Source organism: Pseudorasbora parva, chromosome 20 (assembly GCF_024679245.1).
Source record: "Pseudorasbora parva isolate DD20220531a chromosome 20, ASM2467924v1, whole genome shotgun sequence".
In the NCBI taxonomy this organism is placed as follows: domain Eukaryota; kingdom Metazoa; phylum Chordata; class Actinopteri; order Cypriniformes; family Gobionidae; genus Pseudorasbora; species Pseudorasbora parva.
This window is the reverse complement of record NC_090191.1, coordinates 28076923-28104660: the sequence shown is the minus strand read 5'-3', so window position 1 is coordinate 28104660 and position 27738 is coordinate 28076923. Positions and strand designations below refer to the sequence as shown.

The following is a 27738-nucleotide window of genomic DNA, read 5'->3' as shown; positions in this document are numbered from 1 at the left end:
TCTTGGTATGTTTGTGTATGTGCAGGGGTATCTTGTGGAATTTGTACGTGTGTGTGAGAGAGACTGTGGACTGTGTGGAAAATTTGCTTTTGGGGGCACGGTCACACAGGACGGTGTTATGAGTTAGAGGCTCTCCTGTGGACAGGACAAAAGAAGACGGTAAAGATCTTTAAAAGTGTGGCTTTTTGATCTAGTACTGTTTTGACATTCCAGTTTGGTCAATAAACAGTCTAACAAGTCATCATGAAAGCCTAATCATCATTAAAGTCAACAGTAAACCAGTTCTTGATAAACAAAGTCTTTATTGTTGGGAAAGTAGCTTTTTACTAGCTTGAATCACTAAGGTGATGATGCCTCCTGTGTTTGTTACGATGGCTGTTTTAATGAATGTATCAATGGAATTTCTATAAAATAGGCTGCTCTTCTGTATACAAAAAAAAATTGTCCTTAGGTTGTGAGGAGGGAGTTTGTGTGTGTGTGTGTGTGTGTGTGTGTGTGTGTGTGTGTGTGTGTGTGTATATACATACATACACACACAGTGAGGAAAATAAGTACCTGAACACCCTGCTATTTTGCAAGTTTGGAAATCATCAAGGGGTCTGAAATTGTCATCGTAGGTGCATGTCCACTGTGAGAGACATAATAAAAAATAAAAAAAAGTCCAGAAATCACACTTTATTTGTATGCTACAGCTGCAAATAAGTATTTGAACACCTGTCTATCAGCTAGAATTCTGATCCTCAAAGACCTGTTAGTCTGCCTTTAAAATGTCCACCTCCATTCCATTTACTATCCTAAATTAGATGCACCTGTTTGAGGTTGTTAGCTGCATAAAGACACTTGTCCACCCCTTACAATCAGTAAGAATCCAACTTCTAACATGGCCAAGACTAAAGAGTGTCCAAAGACACTAGAGACAAAATTGTACACCTCCACAAGGCTGGAAAGGGCTACGGGGAAATTGCCCAGCAGCTTGGTGAAAAAGGTCCACTGTTGGAGCAATCATTAGAAAAAAGGAAGAAGCTAAACATGACTGTCAATCTCCCTCGGACTGGGGCTCCATGCAAGATCTCACCTCACACCTGGGTCTCAATGATCCTAAGAAAGGTGAGAAATCAGCCCAGAACTAATACGAGAGGAGCTGGTCAATGACCTGAAAAGAGCTGGGACCATTGTTTCCAAAGTTACTGGTGGTAATACACTAAGACGTCATGGTTTGAAATCATGCATGGCACGGAAGGTTCCCCTGCTTAAACCAGCACATGTCCAGACCCGTCTTATGTTTACCAATGACCATTTGGATGATCCAGATGAGTCATGGGAGAAAGTCATGTGGTCAGATGAGACCAAAATATAATTTTTTGGTCTTAATTCCACTAAACGTGTTTGGAGAAAGATGAATGATGAGTACCATCCCTACTGTGAAGCATGGGGGTGGTAGCATCATGCATGCTTTGGGGGTGTTTTTCTACACATGGGACAGGGTGACTGCACTGTATTAAGGAGAGGATGACCAGGGTCATGTATTGCAAGATTTTAGGGAACAACGTCCTTCCCTTAGTTAGAGCATTGAAGATGGGTCAAGGCTGGGTCTTCCAACATGACAATGACCCGAAGCACACAGCCAGGATAACCAAGCATTGGCACTGTAAGAAGCATATCAAGGTTCTGCCGTGTCTCTAGCCAGTCTCCAGACCTAAACCCAATAGAGAATCTTTGGAGGGAGCTCAAACTCTGTGTTTTTCAGCGACAGGCCAGAAACCTGACTGATCTAGAGAAGATTGGTGTGGAGGAGTGGGCCAAAATCCCTCATGCCGCAGTGTGTGCAAACCTGGAGAAAAACTACAGGAAATGTTTGACCTCTGTAATTGCAAACAAAGGCTACTGTATCAAATATTAACAATGATTTTCAGGTGCTCAAATACTTATTTGCAGCTGTATCATACAAATAAATAGTTAAGAAATTGTGATTTCTGGATTTTTTTTTTATTTTTAGATTATGTCTCTCACAGTGGACATGCACCTACGATGACAATTTCAGAACCCTCTATGATTTTTAAGTGGGAGAACTTTAAAAAGAGCAGGATGTTCAAATACTTATTTTCCTCACTGTATATGTGTGTATATATATGTGTGTGTGTGTGAATCCTGGGCCGTTTCTCTTCGCCTGCGCCCGGGAGCTTGTTTTCCCAGATTTGGGAGTTGCAGGTGCAGCGTCCAGCTGCAGCTCCAATGCACACGCCAACGGCATGAATCATTTTCCCTCCTTTCAGAGCAGTGAAATCAAAGCATATGGAGGACGTAAAAGAAGGGGGGCATGTTTTATCTGGATCTTTACCATCGTTCCATTAAGCTACGTTACGGAACCGAGTGTGGAAGAAAAAGAGAAGATCCTGTGTGTATGTTCATGTTTGTGGGACGCTTTAAGATGGGGAGTGGAGGGCAGTGAAAATCCAGCTCTCACAGTCGAGTTCACAGCCCTTGCTTGATTGTTTTTCTTGTCTTGGCTCATCTCGGTCTGTCAGTGTTGTCATATTGTCCATGTGCATGGAGGCACACAGCCCTGCGAGAAACAGAGAGGGGGACCACACATGGAGAGTGAAGCCCCAGGGAGTATCAGGCCTGTGTGGAGTGCTTTGCCAGGACCCAAGCCGTCTCGCTCCACTGCTTGTCATTGGATCTCAGATCTGCTGATAAAATTTGCCCCCTCTCCTCTTTTAAAGTGATGAAATGTCTCGCCTTACCCAGCCCACCTGGGTATAGGTGAAGAGGTCCAGTAAGTCCCTCTGAGTTAGTGTGGTCTGCAGCTGAAAGCATGCTCGTAAATGTGAGGTCGGTGTGGTCTGAAGATGTCAGATGAGATGCGTCCACCACCTCTTTTGTGAGTAACACTCACAACACGTTAGCAATGCGGATTTTTGTGCACAGTGAAAGTGCACTCAGTATTTTTTTAAATGATTCTCCTAGTCATGTGATCTTAAACATATGTGGTCCCCAGCTCCATGTAAAATAAAATGGCTATTTTCAGCCACTGATAATACTGTGTACGTCATTTTTAACTAGACTACTAGAGTAGTACAATATATCACTTTGAATATAGTGATATATACTTTGAAAAAGTAATCTGATTACAGATTTCTAGATTTTAAAAGTAACTAAGATTACATGTACTCTATTAATTACATTCAGCAGTTGCCGACAACACCCCTGCCGCCTCAACATAGAAATTACAACCGTTTTAGCTAACACTCACTTTATTTTTAACAGTAACGTCAACAATGTATCTTCTGACATTTTAAGTTGAAATTAAAAAATATGTCCTGAAAAAATACTCTTCCCAAGATGCGAGAATAAAGCAAAAATATATTTTTGGAAATAGACTAAAATAGGAAAATTAAAGGGGGGGTGAAACACTCATCTCATGTCAATCTTGAGTACCTATAAGAGTAGTATTGCATCCTTCATATCTCCGAAAAGTCTTTAGTTTTATTATATTTATAAAAGAAATATAGGCTGTACCGAGTCTTTCCGGAAAAAAACGAGCGCCTGGAGGCGTATCGTGTGAGCAGAGCTAAAGAATGACGAATGCGGACAAAGCGGTGACGTCCTCAAGCGTGGAGAAACCCATGGCTATCGATGTCAGCTAATAGATATATGATCCAGAATCTAATTCGGAGGCTGAAATAAATTGAACAGGAGAAACAGCAACAGCAGGATGTCTGTCTCTGTGGTATGTACTGTATTTAGTGGCCTGTCAACATTTGTGTGTCTTTACTCGTTTATGAGGACATGATTCGGTTTATGGACTATTGTATGCGACTAAACCTTAGCAGTAGCAAGCAAAACGGTTTTGCACATCAGATTAGTGTAACGTTATACATAGAACAACAATGGTGTAACGTTAACCATTAGCGCATTTGAATGACGAAGCACGCGATCGTGTCGTTTACTGATGTTTACTCACATGACGAGCCAACAGCATAGACATTTGAAGCAGTTTTACTCACCAGCTGCTTCCAAAGCAGGACCGAACATTTATCGCTGGTGAAGTCCTGTGACAGTAGTGACCGTGGAAATCCACTTTGCGATGTGACTGAAGCAATGTTGTGAAGCTTCCCATCATTTCTGCGTTCAAATCGGGTCAAATGCAGCGCTGCCTTCCCGGAATGCTGTGCTGAAGCGTTGAAGTCGCTTGATGTCACCCACCTGTCGGCGATTGAAACTCCTGCTGTTATATGATATCGTTATAATTTCTTTGAACAAACGTTTTAATGAGAGTAAAAATACTTTACTTAAAGCCTTTATGTATAATGAATAAATGTGTACTTATACATTTATATAGGCATATAAATTAATTACCTTTGGCAACATAACCTTAAAATCTAACCGCTTCCTTTAAATTGAAACAAGTCCCTTTTGCAGGAATAATTTGCTCGTGCCAAATGTATTTCTGTGATGTATAAAGGTATAACAGCTAATTGCTTTTACATTTGGTTTACAGAACTGCAAATGAGGCCACAACAACATCTCTAATTGCTGTCATCAGTGAATTCTGGGGCTGATGAAAGATGGTCAAGTTGAAAATGGGGTAGAAAGTTGAAAGATGCAAGCTAGAATAGACTCTGGTAGGCATAGTCTTTCATTATTTATCATCTATATTATTTTATTTTTTTAAATGCATAATGTATTATATGGTCTCAGAAATAATTTTAACCAAAGTTGATATTTGCTGACTCCTGGAATCAGTTGTTAGTCATGTGTTTTAATGCATACTACTTTCTAAAGGTGTAACAAGTATTATAATGTATTATAACTGTGGCTACAATTATTCATACGACCGCATTATGCATTGCAAGAAAAACATTATAAAATAAATACTTTAAGTATTATTAATTATTATTTAATATTAATTTTTATTAATTATTAATTAATTAAAGTACTGCCAAATATTCTGAGCGTACCTTCTTCATGTCAACTTCAGGTTTAAGCAGTGGTGTAAATTTAGTATAGGGCTTCCTACTTATCCAACAATGATAGGAAATATTTTTGAAACATTTTTGTTGTATGGTTTACACACTAGCTTTAATTTGTAGTTGCAAAGCTTTAGGCTCATCTGTTTCACAACACTCATTTATTGTACTTCATGGGAGTCTTCTAGGTTTATTTATAGACAAGTGAATAAGAGAATAAGACAGACCTGCTAAATCACTCCCAGCCTCTCTGATTGCTTTACAATGCCTGAAACATTATAAAGCTTCATGAGTGACAATTGCAGTCTCTTATAATGGCCATATGCTTCTCTCATCTTCTCAGTTATAAAAAAAAATGACCAAAATGGTTTGTGACCCGCAGTGCTTTTACCATCAGACAGGTTGACTGCGGTGATGTCTGGCACCTAGGAGATTGGTCCCATTGACTTATTTCAATAGCGCGCTAGATTCAACAAAAAGGTGAACAAATTATCAGAGGGGGTTGTAAATATTTGTGACATACCACTAGACTACATGGCACCTGATGATGAATGATAAGCCATTTCAAGTTGATGTTAACTGTTGTCAATGCATAGTTTTCCAACATTTGTTTGTCCTAGCTGTGTGTGGTGGTTACTGGCATGACTTTTACCCTCTAAGCCAAAAAAGACACCAGTCTTCATCATCATTCAATCATGCCAGTAATGTAACTATGACCAAGTTCCATTTAAAGCAGCACTTCATCAGCTCCAGTAGTCCCTCGTTACCTTTTAAATGTAAGATTAGCAAACCTTATCCAGGCTTTTTAACTTTTGTGTTTATATTTGCTTTTTACTTCACTAGTGGCCTTATCTGCCCATGCTGCTGTAGACGTCCTGGGACACAGTCTGGTACTGTAAAGAGCATGAGGCTGTCTGTCATCAGCGGGCGTCGCTTGGCTTTATCTGGCCTGCCACGTCTCTCAGCATGCTTTGTGTCTTCCCTCTAATAACCCGCCACACATGCCGGGGTAAGACGTGCTTACCTTGAATCTGCTGTGTGTTGTGTCTGCTGGTATCCCGCATACACGAGCCAATCAGATGTGTTTTTCAAAACTGATAAAACAGTAATTATTCACAAGAACTGTTTACAGTGTTTTCTATAGCCGAGGGACCTTTGGCGCACATAACAAACCTTAAAATCTAACCCTTGCATCATTTAAAGTTAAACTAATCCCTTTTGCAGGAATAATCTGCTTGTGCCAAACATAGTTCTGTGATGTATAAAGGTACAACAGCTCATTTCTTTTACATTTGGTTTCCAGAACTGCAAATGAGGCCACAACAACATCTCTGATTGCCGTCGTCAGTGAATTCTGGGGCTGATGAAAGATGGTCAAGTCACTTACACTCCCATGCAAGCTGGAAGAGTCTGGTAGGCAAAGTCTTTGCCTTGATGAATCTCTTTGTAAGCATGCTTTACCCTCATGCATATTGGGGTTTTATTTACAGTGGGTACAGAAAGTATTCAGACCTCCTTAAATTTTTAACTGTTATATTGCAGCCATTTGCTAAAATCATTTGTTAATTTTTTTCTCATTAATGTACACACAGCACCCCATATTGACAGAAAAACACAGAATTGTTGACATTTTTGCAGATTTATTAACAAAAGAAAACCTGAAATATCACATGGTCCTAAAAGCTTCAACATACTCCGCAATGATGTCATTTTGTTCTCGCAGCCCTGGTTCGGGAGTTCTCGCAGCTTGTTCTCAAAACATCGCCTGAGCAGAACTATCGTGTGATTGGTCAGACATTTAAATTAGGCGTGGTTAATGCGGAGAAACACAGATGATCGGCACCTGCTTTTCTCGTGAAGTACGGAATGTACTGGCCAAAACGAACTTTGTTCTTGTTCTTGCCACCTCGAGAAAACGAACATATTTCTTTGTTCTTGCAGAGTATGTTCCAAGCTTAAGTATTCAGACCCTGTGGTGTGACATATGTGTGACATATTTAACTCAGGTGCTGTCCATTTCTTCTGATCATCCTTGAGATGTTTCTACACCTTCATTTTAGTCCAGCTGTGTTTGATTATACTGATTAGACTTGATTAGGAAAGCCACACCTGTCTATATAAGACCTTACAGCTCATAGTGCATGTCAGAGCAAATGAGAATCATGAGGTCAAAGGAATTGCCCGAAGAGCTTAAAGAGAGATTTGCTGCAAGGCACAGATCTGGGCAAGGTTACAAAAATAAATTCTGCTGCACTTAAGGTTCCTAAGAGCACAATGGCCTCCATAATTCTTAAATGGAAGATGTTTGGGATGACCAGAACCCTGCTTAGAGCTGGCCGTCCAGGCAAACTGAGCTATCGGGGGAGAAGAGCCTTGGTGAGAGAGAGAAAGAAGAACCCAAAGATCACTGTGGCTGAGCTCCAGAGATGCAGTCGGGATATGGGAGAAAGTTTTAGAAAGTCAACCATCACTGCAGCCTTCCACCAGTCGGGGCTTTATAGCAGAGTGGCCCGACAGAAGCCTCTCCTCAGTGCAAGACACATGAAAGTTTGCTAAAAAAAAACACCTGAAGGACTCCAAGATGGTGAGAAATAGGATTCTCTGGTCTGATGAGACCAATTTAGAACTTTTTGGCGTTAATTCTAAGCGGTATGTGTGGAGAAAAATATCACCTGTCCAATACAGCCCCAATAGTGAAGCATGGTGGTGGCAGCATCTTGCTGTGGAGGTGTTTTTCAGCAGCAGGGACAGGACGACTGGTTGTAATCGAGGGAAAGATGAATGCGGCCAAGTACAGGGATATATTGGACGAAAACCTTCTCCAGAGTGCTCAAGACCTCAGACTGGGCCGAAGTTTCACCTTCCAACAAGACAATGACCCAAAGCACACAGCTAAAATAACAGGGGTGGCTTAACAACAACTCTGTGACTGTTTTTGAATGGCCCAGCCAGAGTCCTGACTTAAACACAATTGAGCATCTCTGGAGAGACCTGAAAATGGCTGTCCACCAACGTTTACCATCCAACACGAAAGAACTGAAGAAGATCTGCAAGGAGGAATGGCAGAGGATCCCCAAATCCAGGTGTGAAGAACTTGTTGCATCTTTCCCAAAAAGACTCATGGCTGTATCAGATCAAAAGGGTGCTTCAACTAAATACTCAGCAAAGGGTCTGAATACTTGTGATATACTGGTGACCATGTGATATTTCAGATTTTCTTTTTTTATAAATCAGCAAAAATGTCAATAAATCAGTTTTTTTTCTGTCAATATATGGTGGTGTGTACATTAATGAGACCTAAATGACTTTTAAATGCAAATGGCTGCAATATAACAAAGCTTGCAAAATTTAAGGGGGTCTGAATACTTTCCGTACCCACTGTATATTTATTTATGGATGTCAACTGGTGAGACACAACACAACGCCGTGCATCTTCTAAAGCTACCTCTGGATTGTCATCTAATAATTCTAATAAAAATGAAAATCATTTGAAGCCCTAGTTTTAAAACAAATATCAACAGGTTGTTTTAACTTTAAAAATAGTTGTGGCAGTGGAAAATAGTTTAAAATTATACATTTAAAATATTATAGCTATAAGATATTTCTAAATAATATATTCTTATCATCCACAACATTAAAAGCACCTGCCTAATATTGTGTTGTTTCCCCTCGTTCTGCTAAAGTTGCACTGTTGCATCGAGGCATGGACTCCACAAGACCTCTGAATGTGTACTGTTGTATCTGGCACTGAGACATTAGCAGCAGATCTTATGAGTCCTGCAGGTTTACTCCATGGATCGGATTTGTTGGTCCAGCACATCCCTTGGATGTTCTCAATAAGATTGAAATCAGGGAAATAGGAGGCCAAGGCAACACCTTGAACTATTAGCTGTTTCTCAAACCCTTCCTGAACCATTTTTACAGAGTAAAAGGGTGCATTATTCTACTGAAAGAGGCCATTACTATGAAGGATTGTACAGTACATGGTCTGCAACAATCTTTAGGTTGGTGCCAGTGGTACATGTCAAAGTAACATCCATAAGAATGGTTTCACAGCAGAACATTTCCAAGAGCATCACTCTGCCTCTGCCGGCATGCCTTCCTTCCATAATGCTGCCATTTATTCCCCACGTAAGAGGCTCAAACACACCCTGCCATCCACCTAACCTAACAGAATATGCGATTCATCAAAAACTAAAACATTTCACTGTTAAAACTTCTGACTGATGTATATGTTCAAAAAGGAATGTTATTCATCAGACCAGGCAGCCTTTTTTCATTGCTCCATGGTTAATTTATTTTGCTCATGTGCCTATAGTAGGTGCTTTCTCCACTGGACAGGGGTCATCATGGGGACTTTGACCTATCTGTGACTACGTAGCCCCATACGCAGCAAACTGGGATGCACTGTGTGCTCTGACACCTTTCTATCATGAGTATCTGACTTCTATGAAGTTTTTCAGCAATTTGAGATACAATAGCTCTTCTGTGTGATCTGACCAGATGAGTAGCCTTCTATCTGCACATGCATCAGTGCACTTTGGTTACCCCAGTGACGGTTCACCACCGTTCTTTCTTGCACCACTTTTGTATATGTACTAACCACAGCATAATGGGAACAACTAATATGTTCCCAATACATATCAGAGCATTTGGAGATGCTCTGACCGAGTCATCTATCCATCACTATTTGGTCCTTGTCAAAGTCACTCAGAACTTTTCGCTTGCCCATTTTTCCTGCTTCTCACACATAAAATTAACTTTCTACCTAATTTATCCCACCTGCTGCGCTGAGTGTTCTGACACCCTTCTATCATGAGCAGTATTAAGTTTTGCAGCAATTTCGAGCTCTATAAACTCTGCATGAACTGCCATTGTAACTACATAATATTATTATATATAATATTCACTTCTAAATAATATTCACTTCACCTGTCAGTGGCTTTAATGTTGTGGCTGATCTCTCTCTCTCTCACACACACACACACACACACACACACACACACACACACACACACACACACACACACACACACACACACAGATGTAGTGTTTCCATATGTTATGGGGACTTTCCATAGGCGTAATGGATTTTATACTGTACAAACCGTATTTTCTATACAGGAAACATTTTGCATTTTTACTTTCTCAAAAAAACTCCTCATGTGTGATTTATAAGATGTTTTCCTCATGGGGACCAAAAAATGTCATTGTTATTGCTATCTTTGTGGGTACATTTTGTCCCCATAATGTAGGGATTACCCCCCACCACCACCACCACCCACCCACACACACACACACACACACACACAGTTTTAATGTTTTTAATCGTCTATTATGCTCACCAAGAATGCATTTATTTTTATTAAAACTACAGTAAAAAAGTTATATTGGGAAATATTATTACAATTTACTATAATATTATTACCATTTTTACTTTGTTTTAAAATGTAATTTGTTCTTGTGATGACGCAACTTAATTTTCAGCAGCCATTCTTTAGTGTCACATGATCCTACAGAAATCTAACATGCTGATAAACGTTTCTGAGCATTATCAGTTAATATGTTTGTGGATACCATGATTAGACTTTTCAGGATTCTTTGATGAAAACAATATTTTAAGCATTTATTTAAAATTTATTGGAATTAAAAAGAAAATCTGACTGACCCCTTAGTTTTGAACAGTAATCTATGTGCAGTGTTAATGGCTCAAATAATATCTCAAATACTGTAGGTAATGCATTTTACTTGGTGTTTCATGTGTTTAACCATTCAAGAAGGAAATGTACTGATAGAACTGTACTGTACAATTTGATGAGCATGCACTGCAGTTCTATCAAGGTCAGCATCCAAGAATCTCATCCTCCACAGTTTGTAATCACAGTTTGTTATGAGGCAGTTAATTAAATGCATGCCATTGTGACAAGTAAGGATGGGGGTTTTGCTCCTGTAGTAATAACCAGCTAAACTAAAGAGAAGGGAGACGTCTGAGGTACATTTTCCAAAGTGAATTATGGAAGTAATGAAAGTGTTTCTCTCCTCAGTACAGTATCTGGTGAAATAATGCAGTTAAAACCCAGGGGTGATGTCATGCAGACAAATGTTTCGGAGATTGAAAATCCATCAGTCCCATGAAAAACGGGGAGGGAAAAGTAAGAAAGAAAATAGTGTGTGTTCAATATGTTTTCGCTTATAGGATTTGACAGGTTTGAGGCGAGGAGAAAGAGAGGAGGAGGAGGAACGCACTAAAAAAAAGTTGGCAGGGAAGAACCGCGAGCGCGTGGCAAAAAGATTCAAGTGCAACCGAGGTGGATGGAGGGTTGATAATGGGGGGAGCTTGAACAAGCTGCTTTTTCATTTAACCCCTGCCTACCTCTTTACTTTGATTAGACGAAATACTAGGTTGTGAAACAAAGACGTTGAACATTAAAGATGGTAAATGGTTTAGTTGGATGTCACACTCAGGCTATAGTTTTGCATTCGGTCCTTATGAATTCAATCGCTTAGTATTTTTTTTGTCCTACTTTTACATTAATGACTCAAGCTGCATGAACTCCACAAGTTTTTGAAAAGTCCTGATGATAATGATCATGTTCTCCAGCACAATTTGAAATGCCAAGATACAACTATTTTAAAATCTAGAATCTGAGGGTGAAAAATACTAAATATTGATAAAATCGCCTTTAAAGTTGTCCAAATTAAGTCCTTAGCAGTGCATATTACTAATAATATGTTTTTTTTAATATACATTTACGGTAAAATAATGAAAAATAATAAAATAATCGGACACAATCTTTACTTAATATCCTAATGATTTTTGGCATAAAAGAAAAATCGATAATTTGAGCCACACAATGTATCGTTGGCTATTGCCACAAATATACCCATGCGACTTATATTTTGTTGTCCATATGACACTTTTAATGTGGTTTTAATGTGGTATTTAATGTAATTTCAAAATGGAGAAACATTCTATTTATTTCCAGGTTTAAATAAAATGTTGAATCCCAGACTTTCAATATTGCCTTTTGGAGGCAGCTGTTTTTCTTCATAGTTTTGAATTTAAACATTTTTGTAATCTCAGATCATCTTTGATTTCTTTATCTGCTTTTGTAACTGATGCCGACTGTATTGTATGATTGAAAAAAGTTGCCGTTATGGTTTGCTGATATTTGGAATTAAGACCACAGATGTTGTCTGCTAACTGGATCAGTCATGATAAGCTGTTGTTAAATGGGAAGTGACGTGACACCAAGATGAACTGCAAATCGACACCTCATAGTCAGTCAGTGTTATTGTCCTTTCTTTTTCATTCCCTCAAGGAAAACAGACCAAGTACATCCATCAAAATCACATATTTCTACAATGAGAATTCCAGTTTTTAATTGGAAATCCAGCCCATAGGCCCAAGCCTTGTAAAGTCTAGGTCAGTAAGACATGATCATAATGACCGACTCTGGCAATGGTCCATTTTTCTTTGTTTACTATGGATCCGCTCCCGAGAGTGAGAGTGGAAGGCTTTTACTGATAAGGTGTTTTTGTGGAACTTTGAAGGACACTTTGACTGTTAAGTCAAACATATGACATTTCAAATAATTGTAATTTATTGGTGTTCTGAGATTTCTTCATGTGTGAAGGGCAGGCTTTAGTTTAACCAAAACAAGTTTAGTTCTGGTTATAAAATGTCAAATGGTAGAACCCTCCCCAAAAATGTAATATTCATAATAATAATTTTAAAAAAATTAGCATGAAGATATTTATAAACTTTAATATGTAATATCATTGTAATATCATCTCTTTTTTTCTGTTGCATCACATGACATGTTTAGAGTCATTAGATTTTTTTTTCAGAACCACATGAAAACCAACATAAATACAAATTGCATATGAACTATGAAAAACATGTATTTTAAACTAAAATTTTAAATGCATTCTTAATCTTGGACTCCCTTGTTTGTCATTGACCCATGTTTTAAATACCCCTTTAAATTAAACTAGACTAGGGATGTATATTTAGGTTGCCTATTCTGTCAGAACATTGCAAGTTGGCATTAGATGTTTACTAGCACAAAGTTTCCTTTTTACTGCATTTCTTTTATTTAACATGCTTCATAATATTTTGCACTCACCGTTAAAAATGTTAAAGGCTCTTTGGGACAAAGTTTCATACTTGGAATCCGGATATTATCTATATCTCCATGCCTCTCTCGACTGTTCATTTATATAATCCAGAGTGGCTTGCAAAGGAATAACAAATTGAAAACGCGAAGGAGAGCATTTAACGTACTAAATAACACCAAGGTCAGCTTAGTGAACATTAGGTTTGTTTTTCTTAGTGTTTGGAGGGAAAGACTGAAATCGAGAGGACTGCATTTCATCCTGCTGTGCTCTTCATCTTACGTTACATAGATTCAGACAAAAAAAAACAGGCTTTTTTTGGCCGAATCAAAGAGGGCCACAGGACTCAAAACATCACTATGAAAATGCATGACAGAGGATGAAACCTAATCCCGTTCTAGGCCCTCAGTCTAAATCAGCTTTAGTTATGGAGAGAGCTGGCAGGGAGCTTTGGTTCCACAGTTCACGCCAGGCCTCTCGACACGCAAGCTCCTGAGGAGCGTTTGCCAGTGTCCTCGTCTGAACTTGCCTGCTGATTGATTTGCACCGAGGTTCCAGCCGCCCCTCTCCCCAGCCTCAGCAGGTGGTGAGTGTTTGTGACTTGAACCAGGGAGCTATCAAGTTACGTCCATTTCTTTAAAATATAATTGATAAATATGGTGGAATAGCTCAGATGCGTCCAGCCTCATTTGTTTTATACATATAGTCAAAATCTCATTTTGGAAAATAGTATGAAGCTGTGAAAACAGATGTAGGAAATTGTTCTGTTTACCACAGATGCTTTTTTACTTAAAATTATAGTTCACCCAAAAATAAAAAATTGTCATAATTTTCTCACCATCAAGTCATTCCAATCTTGTTTGACTGTTTTGTTGTATTTATTTATTTTTCAATGGAACAGACAAGAAGATATTTTGGAAACTGTCTGGGTTTTTTTTTCCGTACAATGAAAATCAATTTATATTTATTAATTTAGCAGACATCCTTATCCTTAAGCGGCTTACAAATGAGGAAAACAATAAGCGGTGTATAGTTTAGGATCCCATTGACTTGACTTTCATTGTATGGACAGAAACAGTTGAAAAATTTGTCCAAGTATCTTTAATCTAGTTCTGTTTTGGAATCTGCACTTTAAAAAAAAAAACTTCAAATTTACAGTAAAAAACTGGCAGTTGTGTTTGCCAGAAATTCACCGTAAAAAATACTATGATAATGTTAACAGTTTTACAGGATGCCTGTGTATCTTACAACTTATAACCATATATTTCATTAGGTGATATAATGTTAGTTTATCCACTTTAACTACCAAAATCTGCCGCCTTACCTTAAAATGCACCACTAACAATAATACATGTGGCCCAATAGAAAGCCACATGATGAATGAGTTAAACTCAGTGGCCTAAAACATGGCCAATGCTCATAGATGGTGTACAAGGTCATACACACAAAGAAAAAACACCATCAGGGTAATACATGACACTAAAATAATGCAATAAACATTATTAGGTAACACACTAATATACATTACTAATAGTTAAAATGAGAAGAAACAAAATTATTTGTAAATAGTGTAATGCAGGGACTGTGAATGTCCTTTTACTGTTTTTACTGTGCATTATATGGTATTTCATAGTTTTTACTTGCCAAAAACCATACATTTGACAGTATTTTACAGTAACATTTCATATAATGTGATGCTTAACAGTTTTTTACCATAAATAGATTGTTAGGTAACTTCAACAGTTTAACATTCTACAGTGTATAGTTTCATCAATAACCTTTAGCATCAATGAAAGCTTTCCATTCCACAAAAGGTTCACTGTAGTGGAAAAAGTTTCTTCGCCACCGAGCAGTATGGTTCAGTGCAGTTCAGTACGGTATGCAATTTTTGATGTTTCCATTGCAGAATTTATGAATGGTATCCTATTTCCGAACTGTACTGTACCACTTTTTTGGGATACCTAGCACAGTAGTCTGGTACTAAAGGGTGGAGCTAGACTCACTGCAGAACGTTGATTGGTTGACAGAGAATCGTCACTTGCTTTTTCAGCTGTGTTTTTCCTTGCAGCCTTCAGCCTTGGCTCAAACAAAGCGTGTCGTCGTCTTGTGACTTCAGCCACATAGCAAGAACAAGATCTGGGATATGTCGTCCATTGTTGTTTACTGTCGCTTTCTTCTTCAAGCGAGATTTAACGCTGCACCAGCGTTACACTATCACTACACCAGACAGCTATCATAAGCGTAATGCAAGCCGGATCAAGGTTTATGGTCCTGAATCGTACTGTACTAAACCGTTCCTCAACACTAGATTGAACCGAGCCATAAGTTCTTTTAAAGCCGAATTTGCTAAAAGGTTCTTTAGGGAACCCATAATGGTTTTTCTGTGGCATCGTTGTGAAAATATTTGGATCCTTTATTTTTGGAATCTTTATAGTATATTATGCCTTTACTGAGGCAAAATACACTGCTCAAAAAATAAATACACTTTTTAATCAGAGAATAGCATCAAGTCAGGACATTGATCTAGTCAGTTAAGTAGCAGAGGGGGTTGTTAATCAGTTTCAGCTGCTTTGAGGTTAATGAAACTAACAACAGGTGCACTAGATGGGCAACAATAAGAAGACCCCCAAAACAGGAATGGTTTTACAGGTGGAGGCCACTGACATTTTTTTCCCAACTCATCTTTTAGGTTTTCACTAGTTTTGCATTTGGCTAGTGTCAGTGTCACTACTGGTAGCATGAGGCGATACCTGGACCCTACAGAGGTTGCACAGGCAGTCCATCTCCTCCAGGATGTTACATCAATACTTGCCATTGTTAGAAGGTTTGCTGGGTCTCCAAGCACAGTCTCAAGAGCATGGGGGAGATTCCAGGAGACAGACAGTTACTCTAGGAGAGCTGGACAGGGACGTAGAAGGTCCTTAGCCCATCAGCCGGACTGGTATCTGCTCCTTTGTGGAACAGGATGAGTACTGCCAGAGCCCTACAAAATGGCCTCAAGCAGGCCACTGGTGTGAATGTCTCTGACCAAACAATCAGAAACAGACTTCATGAGGGTGGCCTGAAGGCCCGACGTCCTCTAGTGGGCTCTGTGCTCACTGCCCGGCACTATAGAGCTTGATTGGCATTTGCCATTGAACACCAGAATTAGCAAGTCGGCTACTGGTGCCCTGTGCTTTTAACAGATGAGAGCACAGGTTAACCCTGAGCACATGTGACAGTCGAGAAAGGGTCTGGAGAAGCTGTGGGGTTACGCTGCCTGTAACATCATTCAGCATGACTGGTTTGGTGGTGGATCAGTGATGGTCAGGGGAGGCATATCCATGGAGGGACCTCTACAGGCTAGAAAATGGTACCCTGACAGCGATTAGGTATCGGGATGAAAACTTTGGACCCATTGTCAGAACCTATACTGGTGCAGTGGGTCCTGGGTTCCTCCTGGTGCATAACAATGCCTGTCCTCATGTGGCAAGAGTATGCAAGCAGTTCCTGGAAGATGAAGGAACTGATAACATTGAATGGCTCCAAGCTCACCTGACCTAAATCTAAAAGAACACCTCTGGGACATTGTGTTCCTGTCCATCCGATGGCGCTAGGTTGCACCTCAGACTGTCTAGAAGCTCAATGATTCCCTGGTCCAGATCTGGTAGGAAATAGGATACCGCCTGTGGGGGCCATACTAGTGTGGGGGCCATACTACTAGTTACATTTACAATTATGCATTTGGCAGACGCTTTTATCCAAAGCGTCTTACATTGCATTCAAGGTACACATTATACATTATTGTCAGTTCTTGCTTTCCCTGGGAATCGAACCCATGACCTTGGCGTTGCTAGCGCCACGCTCTACTGGTTGAGCTACAGGAAAGCCTAGTACCATTTTTAGTTGCTGCAATGAAATTTCAGCAAAAGGGACTAGCCCGCTGCATAATTTTTTCACTTTGATTTTTAGAGTGTTCAGTCTTCTGTAGGTTAATGATTTTCATTTCCATCAAATGATGTGGCATTCTTTCATTTATAACACATTACCTAGTCCATGTTAGTATAGATATCCAGCGTGATGTTTTTCCCCATTGAGATCTGATGTGCTTTCAAAGTGTTCCTTACATTTTTTGAGCAGTGTATAATTCTTTGACACCAATGAATAACAACGTCAATGTCGACAATATTTTACATGCTGTTTTTTGTACTTGCGTCAAGGTAATTTAGGCTGATTTATGCATTCGCACTAGATTGTTCTTGTCTTAGGGATTTGTTATCCGAAAATGGGGGAAACTCATTAATAATTACATCACTCTGGAACGCTAATAGTCTTTCTGACTTAATGATCAAGAGTGAAATCATTTATTTGCAAGCTTCAGAGATGCACCTGCACAGTGTGTTTTTTGGAGGGATTCCTACAGGGTGAAGCATCAGGATATTAGAACATTTCACATTTTCGGGAAGCTACGCATTGGTGCCTGTGGAGGGAGGTGCAATTTTTAAAAGTCACCTCTTTCATTCAGAAAAATGTCCGGCGTCCTGCCAGGTCCAAACACTTCTACAAACACGCCAGCTCTGTCAGTCCTTCCCGCTGGGTTTAGTTTCCACTGAGGAAGCCCAGTCACATCCAGAGCGTCTTTTGACACTGGTATTTGTCTAGTATTCTAGTTGTTTAGTCTACAGTCTAAAAGAACCGCTTGTTGCCAGCTGCAGGGATCGTGATTGCACCGTAACTAAGCTGCAATCTCAGAGGCATGCGTGTGCACGTTGGTGTGAGGTTGCGACTTTATTGGCCCGGTGTGTTTTGTGTGACTGACTTGGAAGCAGACCTCAACAGACCTCACACCTGTTGCTGCTGTTTTACTGCCATTTAAATCCAGCTGTGCATTTTAAGGGTAATTACAACTAACAGGTACCCTCTCCAAACCGTGACTCGAACCTCATGGCATTTGCACAGAACCTCACACAGCCTGACGGGCGTCCAATTAAAGTAAGCTGTTTTCCACAGAAACTGCTTCTGTGTAATATCAGCGAAACAAATTGTGTCTGGCTCTTAACAAAAAGAAAGGAATCCCAAAAGTGCAGATTTGATGGAAATGACAAAGCACTAGGCCAAGTTCATCACTTTTGCAAGTTTTGCAATTGCCACAAGGGAGCGCTTATGCTACATAGGAACGCCTGATATGCTTCACTAAAATGTGTGCAAAATTTCATTCACTAGGTCTCGGAACTGTGTTGATTTCATAATCTCAAGCATTTTTATTTGGGCCCTAATAACAACAAAATTATTTTGGCAAACGATAGAAGAAATGATGGTTGAAATGTTTTAGAGTTGGCATGCTCCATTTTTGTGTGTGTGTGTGTGTGTGTGTGTGTGTGTGTGTGTGTGTGTGTGTGTGTGTGTGTGTGTGTGTGTGTGTGTGTGTGTGTGTGTGTGTGTGTGTGTGTGTGTGTGAGTGTGTGCGAGTGTGTGTGTGTGTGAGAGAGAGAGAGAGAGAGAGAGAGAGAGAGATGATGTATGAAAAGGGCTGTGTGAAATGTTCTTAGTTTTGCTCTTTTTATAAATTAATATTCTGCATTGTGGTGCATTATCTTTCTCTGGAAGGGAGGTGGCAGCTGGAGTGAAGGGGTGTTGCATGTTTCTCTTGCAGGAAACTGCAAATGTTGGACATCTGGCATCTACTATCTTGTCTTTTTGTGGGCCTGCCATATCTGACCTTTCACCTGTAGACAACATACACGGCTGTTGCCAACACACCTACAGAAGACATAACCCATACCTCTCAAAAAGTAATTTTCATCAGCATCCATGCAAATAAAATTGGGGCCAAAAGTCTGAGACCGTAGTTTTTTGTTTTTTCAGTTTAATTTTTAATTTAAACCAGAAAATATAGTTTTCAGGTCCTTATGTCTGCGTACTAGTACAATTAAAAACATTTTTTTAAAGTTTAGATTTAAAGTCTTTAGTACTTTTTAATGTTTTATATAGAGAAGTATTTGTGACGCTCCACCACAAAACCAGTCATGAGTGTAATTGAGATTATAAGACAATATTTGGCTGAGATACAACTATTTGGAAATCTGCATATTACTAATAGTAATAATAATTTTTTGATATATTTACGGTAGGAAATATCCTCATGGAACATGATCTTTACTTAATATCCTAATGATTTTTGACATAAAAGAAAAATGGATTATTTTGTCCCATACTATTGCCACAAATATACCTGTGCGATTTATGACTGGCCACTGGTTTTAGCATTAGATGCAGTTAGTGTGGTGAGTTTTGCCACATGAGCAAAAATATTGATAAACCGCTTGTATTTCACAGCAGTTATTCCACACATTTGTCTCTCACTATAAATCAAAAAGACAGAGCTCTAATTTGAAATCTCATGACATCTAAATCTGTGCTATCTGCTAAACGCATTTCGCTGGCATGTATAATGGGCCTTTACTGGCTGGTGAAGCGGGACAGACTTAGTCATAGTTACTAAAGGAATCCCTTAACTCGAAAACACCCCTCCCCCACCAGACAAACTTTACCACAGTGTCTGCGCAGAATCAGAGCTCTTTAATCGGTCTAATTATTCAGTTTTCTCATAGAATGGTTCTCGGCCTGCTTGGAACAGATTCTGTCTGGGTTTTCAATTGAATTGGCCACGCTGGACTGAATTGCCTTTGAGCAAGAGGTGCAGGAAACATAAAGGGCCTATCCTCTGAATATTCTTGCAACTCACTGAGCCGCTCTGTGCAGACAGAGAGCTCTCAAAGTGCTGCCTAAAACATCCCACCCCTGTTATGACATTTACACTAATGAAAGGAGATAAAGCTATGAGTTACGCCCCCTCCAAGTCTTTTGTAATATGTTGAATGCCAAAAGGAAGAAAGAAAATTTGTCAAAGTAAGCATGTAATTGAATTTAAAAATCTCAGATTAAAAATGACCTCTGCATATATTTAAAATAAGCTCTTAAAGGTTGTTACATAGTGCAATAGTCAAAGTACTTAGCTCAAGAAAAGGTGTTTATTTTGTAGATATACTGGTAATTATTTAACTCCGTATTAAGGTATGTGGAAATCAAGGGATATGGAAAATAAAAGCAGAAACTGTTTCTCTCTGAGTGGGTTTAAACAAGTGCTTCCTTAAATATAATGTCCTGGAACAACATTATATAAAGCCTCCCATTCAGTTTCTATTAACGCAGCACAGAACATTTCATCCCACTAATGCTGCACAGTAGGTGGGTCAGCGACAGAAATCATAGGTGTAACGGGTGATGAGATCTAAGATAAAGCTTTTTTTCTGCCAAGGGTGCACCTCAGCTCATTTAGCATGTGCACATTGGCTAAACTTTAAACGAGAATGTATATAAGTCTGCCATTTATGGCGCTTTGATCTTCAAAGTAAAGCACGGGATGTACATGCATTGAACCTGACTCCGTTATGGCGACTATTGTTTCAAACTGAGTCTTATTATTGGCATTTATTATATGGGGCCTGACATCCGCTCTCTGTGGCCACATTCATTAACGGTGTTTTGGTGTCTCGTTTCACGCGTCTCTCTGCGACTGGGCAAAACAGGAAATGAACTCTGTGAAATAGGTCAAATTGAAGTTCCTGTTTCACCTCACTCAGCTCTGTCTGGTTGTGTTTGCTGCTCAGGGGCCAATGAAATGCTCAAGTGAAGCTTAACTGTTCTGCATGAAAATCTTATTATAGCTGCTATACCATTAAACAAACACAGAACAGGCTTCATCGGCTTTAAAATGGAAATTCTATCATTATTTACTACTTTAGTCAAACCAAAATGTATTCAGCACCTTCAATATTTTCTCTCATTATCACAGTTTATTCGCTATAGTTTAGAAAATGGTAATACAATATGACAAGAACTCTGAATTAAACTCTGTCAGAACTAATTAATCTTGATAATGTGAGATAACTTTGACAGAGGTATGTAATGTATTACAATCAGCCAATCAGCTGTCAGCTGTTAAATTTAAGTACAAAATTAGATAATACCAATTTAGGTCCACCAATTACCAAGCAATGCTCCATTTCGTTCCATCTGTAGTGTAAAAGGTCGCATTAGCAATTCAAGAAAAAACAATTAAGCAGAACATGGTCAGGTCAAAGTGTCTGAATAATTTTGGTCCCAATTTTTTATCAATTTTACTGGTAGTCCAGTGTACATTAATTTTTTATAATATGTCACAATTTATTTTGCTATCCTCACTTACATAAATGAACTATAGTGTCCTGCACCCACTAGTAAAAAAGGATATCTGTTGTCTGTATAATTTTTGGTTTGACTGTATATTTCCAAACCAGTTTACATTTCTTATTTTGATGATAATTTAAAAAATGCATACAGTGAAAGGCGGGTCCCCATTGACTTTCATTGACCCCATGGACTAAAAGCATTTTTTAAAATTTTATTTTTTTCTGTTCTAGAGATGAAAGATGTATGTATGTATGTATGTATGTATGTATATATATATATATATATATATATATATATATATATATATATATATATATATATATATATATATATACAGGTTTAGAATGGCATGAGGCTAAATAATGACAGAATTTCCTAGGCTGTGCTATTCTGCATTATACAGTTCACAGCATAAATGATTACAGCCCCTCAGAACAAGAAGAAAAGATGTATTTGCTTAATGATCATTAATACAATTCATGTAAAGATGGCAAAATTGAAAATTATTAAACATATAGTTAATAAAAACAGAGAAATATATGTTGATAATATATACTAAAATGAGTAAATGGCCAATTTTGTTCAAATATAGGATTGCAGAAATTAGTACACCCAAGATTTAATTCAACAAATGTATAATATTAGTATTATTATGTCCTCCATAATTTTAATTACTGCTCTGACCCTTCTTGGCACAGAGTGTACAAGTTCATGACAAATTGTCACATCTGTCCTGTTAATAATGACTTCCTCCTAAATGCCCTGGGGATTATTGCTCAAGTCGTTTCTACATAATCCACCACAGGTGCTCAAAAGAATGTCCACAGAAGGTTTTTCACCTTGGGACAATGCATATTGCCATTGTCATGTTGAAAAAAAGGCCCAACAATGCATGGAATGAAGATATAGGGTAGCATGTTTCAGTTGTGTGAATTCTTGACCGCATTGATAAAGCACAATTCCCTCAGACTCCCTTCAACACTTATACATCCCTAAACACAGTGAAATTCACCGTGGGAACCAGGCACTTCTCTTTGGCATCACCATAACATTTTGGATGCTGCTAGATCCAAAATGATTGACTAGGTCTCTTGAGACCATGAATGGATTCCCATAAGTCTATATTTTGTAAATATGGGTCTTGTAAAAGGCTAATTTACTTTACATTTGGCTACATTTGGTTATGTCAAAAGGTAATGTCATTAGGTAAGGTAAAATCTCTCAAGTGGTTCCATTGTTACATAACACTTTTATTTGTCAAGAAATTACTTCTCTTTAAATGTTTTGGTTGAACATGCTTACCTGTTGATCAAAAATTGCCTTTAACTTACACCAGTTTTTTTATTTATTTTTATTTAGCAACTTTAAGGAGGGTGTACTCATTTTCGCAACGTTTTATCACTTTGATAAGAGAGTCTTATTTTTCTGAATAATTTTGACATGCTGCTTTGGTAATTGACCAAGCAGATCTCTAAAAAACCCTGACATATCTTCTAAGTAAAGAGTCATTTGTGAGGGGGTGTGCTCATTTATGCTGTGCGCTCTGCGGTTTCGGCCCTTTTAATTTGCTGTTTGATATAAAACCTGTTTAATAATCTAAGGGTTAAAACTAATGTGGATCATGCACACAAAAAACACTTTTTTTAACTACAAAGACTTGCGGTTAGAGTAAGTGTCTGACTTACAGCTCATAGTGAAAAAGTATGTGATGACCTTGTAACCTCTCCCCAGATAAACAGAAGATCTTTAGACGTACTTAGCGCTGGGGTAAAATCTGATAGATGACATTTCAAGTTGCCTAATCCAACCTCCTTTTGCGTGCACTTTCATTAAAAGGCTCAAAATGCAGCATTACGTGCATGCCGCACACGTACACAACAGACACGTGCACCATAAAAAGTAAACATACCGGCTCGGAGTGAGACACACCCATGCACACTTGTGGCCTAACGTGCATCAGATAGAAAATACATGGAGTATTGTAGACTTCGTGTGTTTTGGTATAAGAAAGGGTGTTTCCTGAGTTCTCGTGTTTGTTTGAGGAAGTGTGGTTAGTGCAGTATTGTTGACCTAGATATAGTTTTTGAGTTGTGTCTATTTCTCCCTCTAGCTGAATTTTGCAGGTGCTGTGAGTCAGAAAGTCTTTGCCTGGAAGTGCTCCAACTCTCAGGTCTCCGTGTAGGGCATTAAATGTTTGAACACGGTGCTAACAGCTTGCTCAAGTATCTGAGCGGTCTCTGTGGTTATTCAAATGTTTCCATGGTTACTCATCACCCAATAGGATGGCTTAGAATCCACTCTGACCCTCTGAGCTGTGGGCTGAAGGTTCCTGTTTGCAGAGCAGGTTTGATTTCTACCCCCCTGGGGCAAAAGTTCTGTGCTGTGGAGGTTGGCCCTGGATCGTTATTTAGTGCAGTTTTAACCTTCCTCCTGCACCCATTTTAATTAAAGCATTTGTCAAAAGAACAATAAAACTTGTTCTCTATTGTTTGTTAGGCAGCTGAAGATCCAGCATGGTGAGATTATGAGGTCTGTTTAAGTTAATGCCAGCACCTATAACATTTTATTTGGAGATAAAATAAGCTAATCTAATGTTCCTGTAAATATTTCTCTAAACTTTCTCTCTGAAGTTCTGTGCCCCATATCACCTATTGATTTGATATCTGTAGTCATCCAAACGACAGAATCAAAACCAAAACGTAACTCCCACGGTCATCTGACTTCACATCTGTTGTGTCTGATTAAAAAGCAACGCCTTTGATCAGTTGTTTACGGCAGACTTGAAAGAGACTGCAGAGCAAGGGAAAAGGAACAACTCTCAAATTTAGTCTGAAACTGACTCAAAGTACATACAGATCAGAGGACCAAAAAAGCAGTACAGCAGCTCCCAATTTAATAAACACTGTTAGGTCTGAATTGAGGCTTCTCTGACAAATATTGTCTTTGGAAGAGCTCCAACTTTTCCCCTCAGATGAAACCATGCCAAATGAAAACTCCTCCAGCCCAGAGTATTCTCTAGAGCCCTGAGTGTTGTTATGGAAAGTGGTGCGGGGAAGAATGCCCTCGCCATACTCTGTCGAGGTGGATACTATAATTAATTTTCTGCAAAACCAGCATTAAAAGACAGAAAAAAGAACACTTTGTTTGACAGGGATTTAAACTTTTTGGGCCAACTTGTAAACAGAAACAGAGCCTGCTGCCTGGATTTCTCTGTCATGGAAACTCAACCTGCTTGTCAACCCTCTAGTGTCACTAAATGGTTATTGGAATAAATGCGCGTGTTATTGCAGCGATAATATCGACAGTGTTTTACTTCTTTATTTTTAAAGGCCTCTTGTCTTTCAATCTAGCCAAGTAATATTATGATATTAGGAGCGATTTAAAAAATATGTTTTTGATCAGAAAGGCATGTAATGACTTGGTCTTTATGGTTAGATTGATGGTACATTTTCCTGTAATACCTTGTTTAGTTTTTTGCACTCTTTGGCCAGTGCCCTTTGGTAAGGTTGAAGATGATGTGCTTTCTACCAGGCCAAAGTAGCATGTGCAATGCCATCATATTGGGGTGCTGTCATTTAGCATCACAAAGCACATAATTTACCAACTCAAGCTTAGCATGTATTTCTGCATGCTCAATGTTTGTGCAGCTGCCTGCAAGACAAAGGACAAGCCGGAGTAAGTGCATCCGTTTCAATGTTCCTGTCTGTGCCATCTGGTAGCTGAGGTGAGGTTCTGGTTTATGGGAAGCCTCATGCACCATTTAGGGGTTGTTTGGAGGAGAAGAGGAGGAAGAGAGCATGCATCAGTGAAAGGACCATGTCCACCCTGCCTTTAACTCGGTCATTACCAACATATGGCCAGTGGCTGTTTTCACTGCTCTGTTTCCACATGCTCTCTGCCATCCATTATAAATGCAGCTATTATGAGTGATTGTGAAGACCAGGCAACCCAGCTGGAGCTAGACTTCACCAGTACTGAACTGTCGTTCAAGATCTTTAATTTATTGGCTTGAAAATCCTTCAGTTAATTCCACTGGATGAGAATTCTGGAATGTTTGGATGGGGAAACAGATATCTCCTGGGTGGGAATGAAGAGCATTTTTAGTTCATTGGACTCGATGATCCACTTGCAAATTACATCTCAAGTTTATCCTGGCATAGGATGCAAACCACCAGTCATCATCTTGAATCCCTGCAGCAGAGTCAATCTAAGCATACTGATTAAACTTCAAGACATCCTGCTGCCGGATGCTGGCATTTAAAATTGTGATAAGAGGTTACACAAGTGGATGACGCTAAATATACAGGTGTAAACAGGGTCTAAAACATTTTGAGCTTGTCCACTTTTGACCATTTCCAGAGGTAGTCAGAAATGCATTTGACCAGATTGCTTTCATAGTGTAAACGCTCACGTGGTCGAAAGCGTTCGAGCAGCCACAAAAGACCGCCTACTCTCCGCGCCTACTGCCTTAATGCGTAAACATTATGGGAAACGAGCTAGCCAAACGGGATTTAAACTTTGTTGGCTGAAGACCCAAATTTGGTTTGAAGATTCCTGATTCATAACATGCACCCACCGTGTTTGGCGTGGTCTTGCGGCTATCAAAGCAGAAACGATCTGTATTTTTTTCCTGTTTTTTCTGGGTCATATGTAAAATGTGTGAGCTTATTTTGTCCATTAGATCAAAAACTGAAAAAAAAAAAAACTCATACATTTACCTGCCCATAGACCTTCCCCTCTAAGAAATGAGGACAGAAGGGGTTGAAAGTGGACAAAAGAGACCAGATACCAGGTGTAAACGGTATGCGTCTCCCTCATCGACTTCTGATCGGCCGAAAATCATCTTAATAGCAGGAGTAAACATGGCCTTAGATGAACCATACATTCAGAGAGAGACCTAAATGATCCAGATTCATTCATGCATCAATCACTGCAGGATATGAGGGAGAAAACACCTTGAGTTTATTCACTCTTCAAGTTGAATCTTTCATCAGATTCAATCTTAATTGTACCATAATCTTAGAAGAAAGGAGCCTTTGGTAGATCTAGCAGGCATCAAATACTTGACCTTATGACCAGATCAATAGACCAGTGGATTACCAGACACTGTGAATAAAAACAAAAGGAACAGGAGAATACAAAGGCCTATTGCTTTGATCCAAAAACTGTCCTTAATAATCTTCTGTGACAAAGCTTGCACATTTGTTTTTGTTCCTCGCTGCAGGATCATTGGACTCAATCATTCCTGCAATGTGAATGTCAGCTGTAGGATTGTACAATGAAAAGTCAGCAGTAATATATTGTGAAAGCATTCCTCATGTTCTCAGTCTCATCACTCAAAGTAGTAATGATTTTGAGGTTTTACTTGGAACATAGCAATTAATAGAGATGGTAGGATGAAGTTAGGAGAGAAATTGTGAGTGCCAAAGCATCTGTCTTGAAGCCTTGTGGTAAACCATTCTACACCAACACTCTGCAGCGCTCTCGGGCTGCTGGGCTGGACAATAGAAGATCACGTTACAAGCTAGACTTGATGAAATCTTTAGCAGAGGCTGAGGTAGTGAACGTCAGCTGCTTGTTTTGGAGTTTATTAATAAATAAATTCTTGCCGTGATGGGTTTCATGGCACAGGTTGCTACTGAGACTGTTGTCACCTTCTCATAAACCACAGTATCATTCACAGGCATGTCGTAAGTTTTCTTAAGAGCTGAACAGAAAAGCAGAATTTTCAGTTTTCCTTTACTCTGTCATTTGGACTCCCCACCCAAAATTTGACCCAACAATGAGTCTTGAGTCAAGACTTCCATTGTATAGAAAGCTGGATTCATAATTGAAATAGCGGAATGAAAATGGACTGTACTCGTTAAATGGAACTTTGATTGGCCTCAGCTGGAACAACAGGTCTGCATTGGGTGGAGGACGAGGGAGAAATCCAGCCTTCTGTCATAACGAAACGGTAGCATAGAGGAGGGTCTCTCTTGGTCCCTCCACACAAAACGGAGGGTTTTTTATTTGTTGACAGAACAGTGTTGACTCAATGCAGTGCTCTGGAAGAAAGTTGAGACGTGCTTCCAACTATGAACCAATGTTTCTCTTTCAGAAAGTGGCGGCATATAGTGCAACGTGAAAATCATTTGCTGCTCTTGCGATCTTATTTTCAAATTTCTACTGAGCTATCTCTCAGTTAAACTCAGACATTTATTAAAAACATTTTAAGATTTATAGTGGTGGTGATTTAAATCTGGAATTTGTGATAATCCTCGCAGAAAAAATGTGTATCGGCCTGTTGTGGTTTGTCATGCAGATACACTTTGAGGTCTAGAAGTAATATTGCCACCCTGCCTCGGTAATGCCTGATCAACAGCAATGCCTTTCTAATTGGGAATACATTTGAAATAAAACAAGAATATAATGTTCAATTAGGGGAGTACGCGTTTGG

At 39.1% G+C, this 27738-nt stretch overlaps 1 long non-coding RNA gene and 1 other non-coding gene across 2 annotated transcripts; one reads left to right on the top strand and one right to left on the bottom strand.

Annotated features, from left to right (window-relative positions):
• Window positions 1–4500: 4500 nt before the first annotated feature.
• Window positions 4501–6385, top strand: LOC137048703 (uncharacterized). The gene is made up of 3 exons (XR_010899501.1): window positions 4501–4625; window positions 5814–5979; window positions 6274–6385. It is a non-coding gene; the product is annotated as an uncharacterized lncRNA (long non-coding RNA).
• Window positions 6386–16882: 10497 nt separating this feature from the next.
• trnaa-agc (transfer RNA alanine (anticodon AGC)) lies at window positions 16883–16957 on the bottom strand. Its single transcript has one exon. It is a non-coding gene; the product is annotated as a tRNA-Ala (tRNA).
• Between the last annotated feature and the right edge of the window lie 10781 nt (window positions 16958–27738).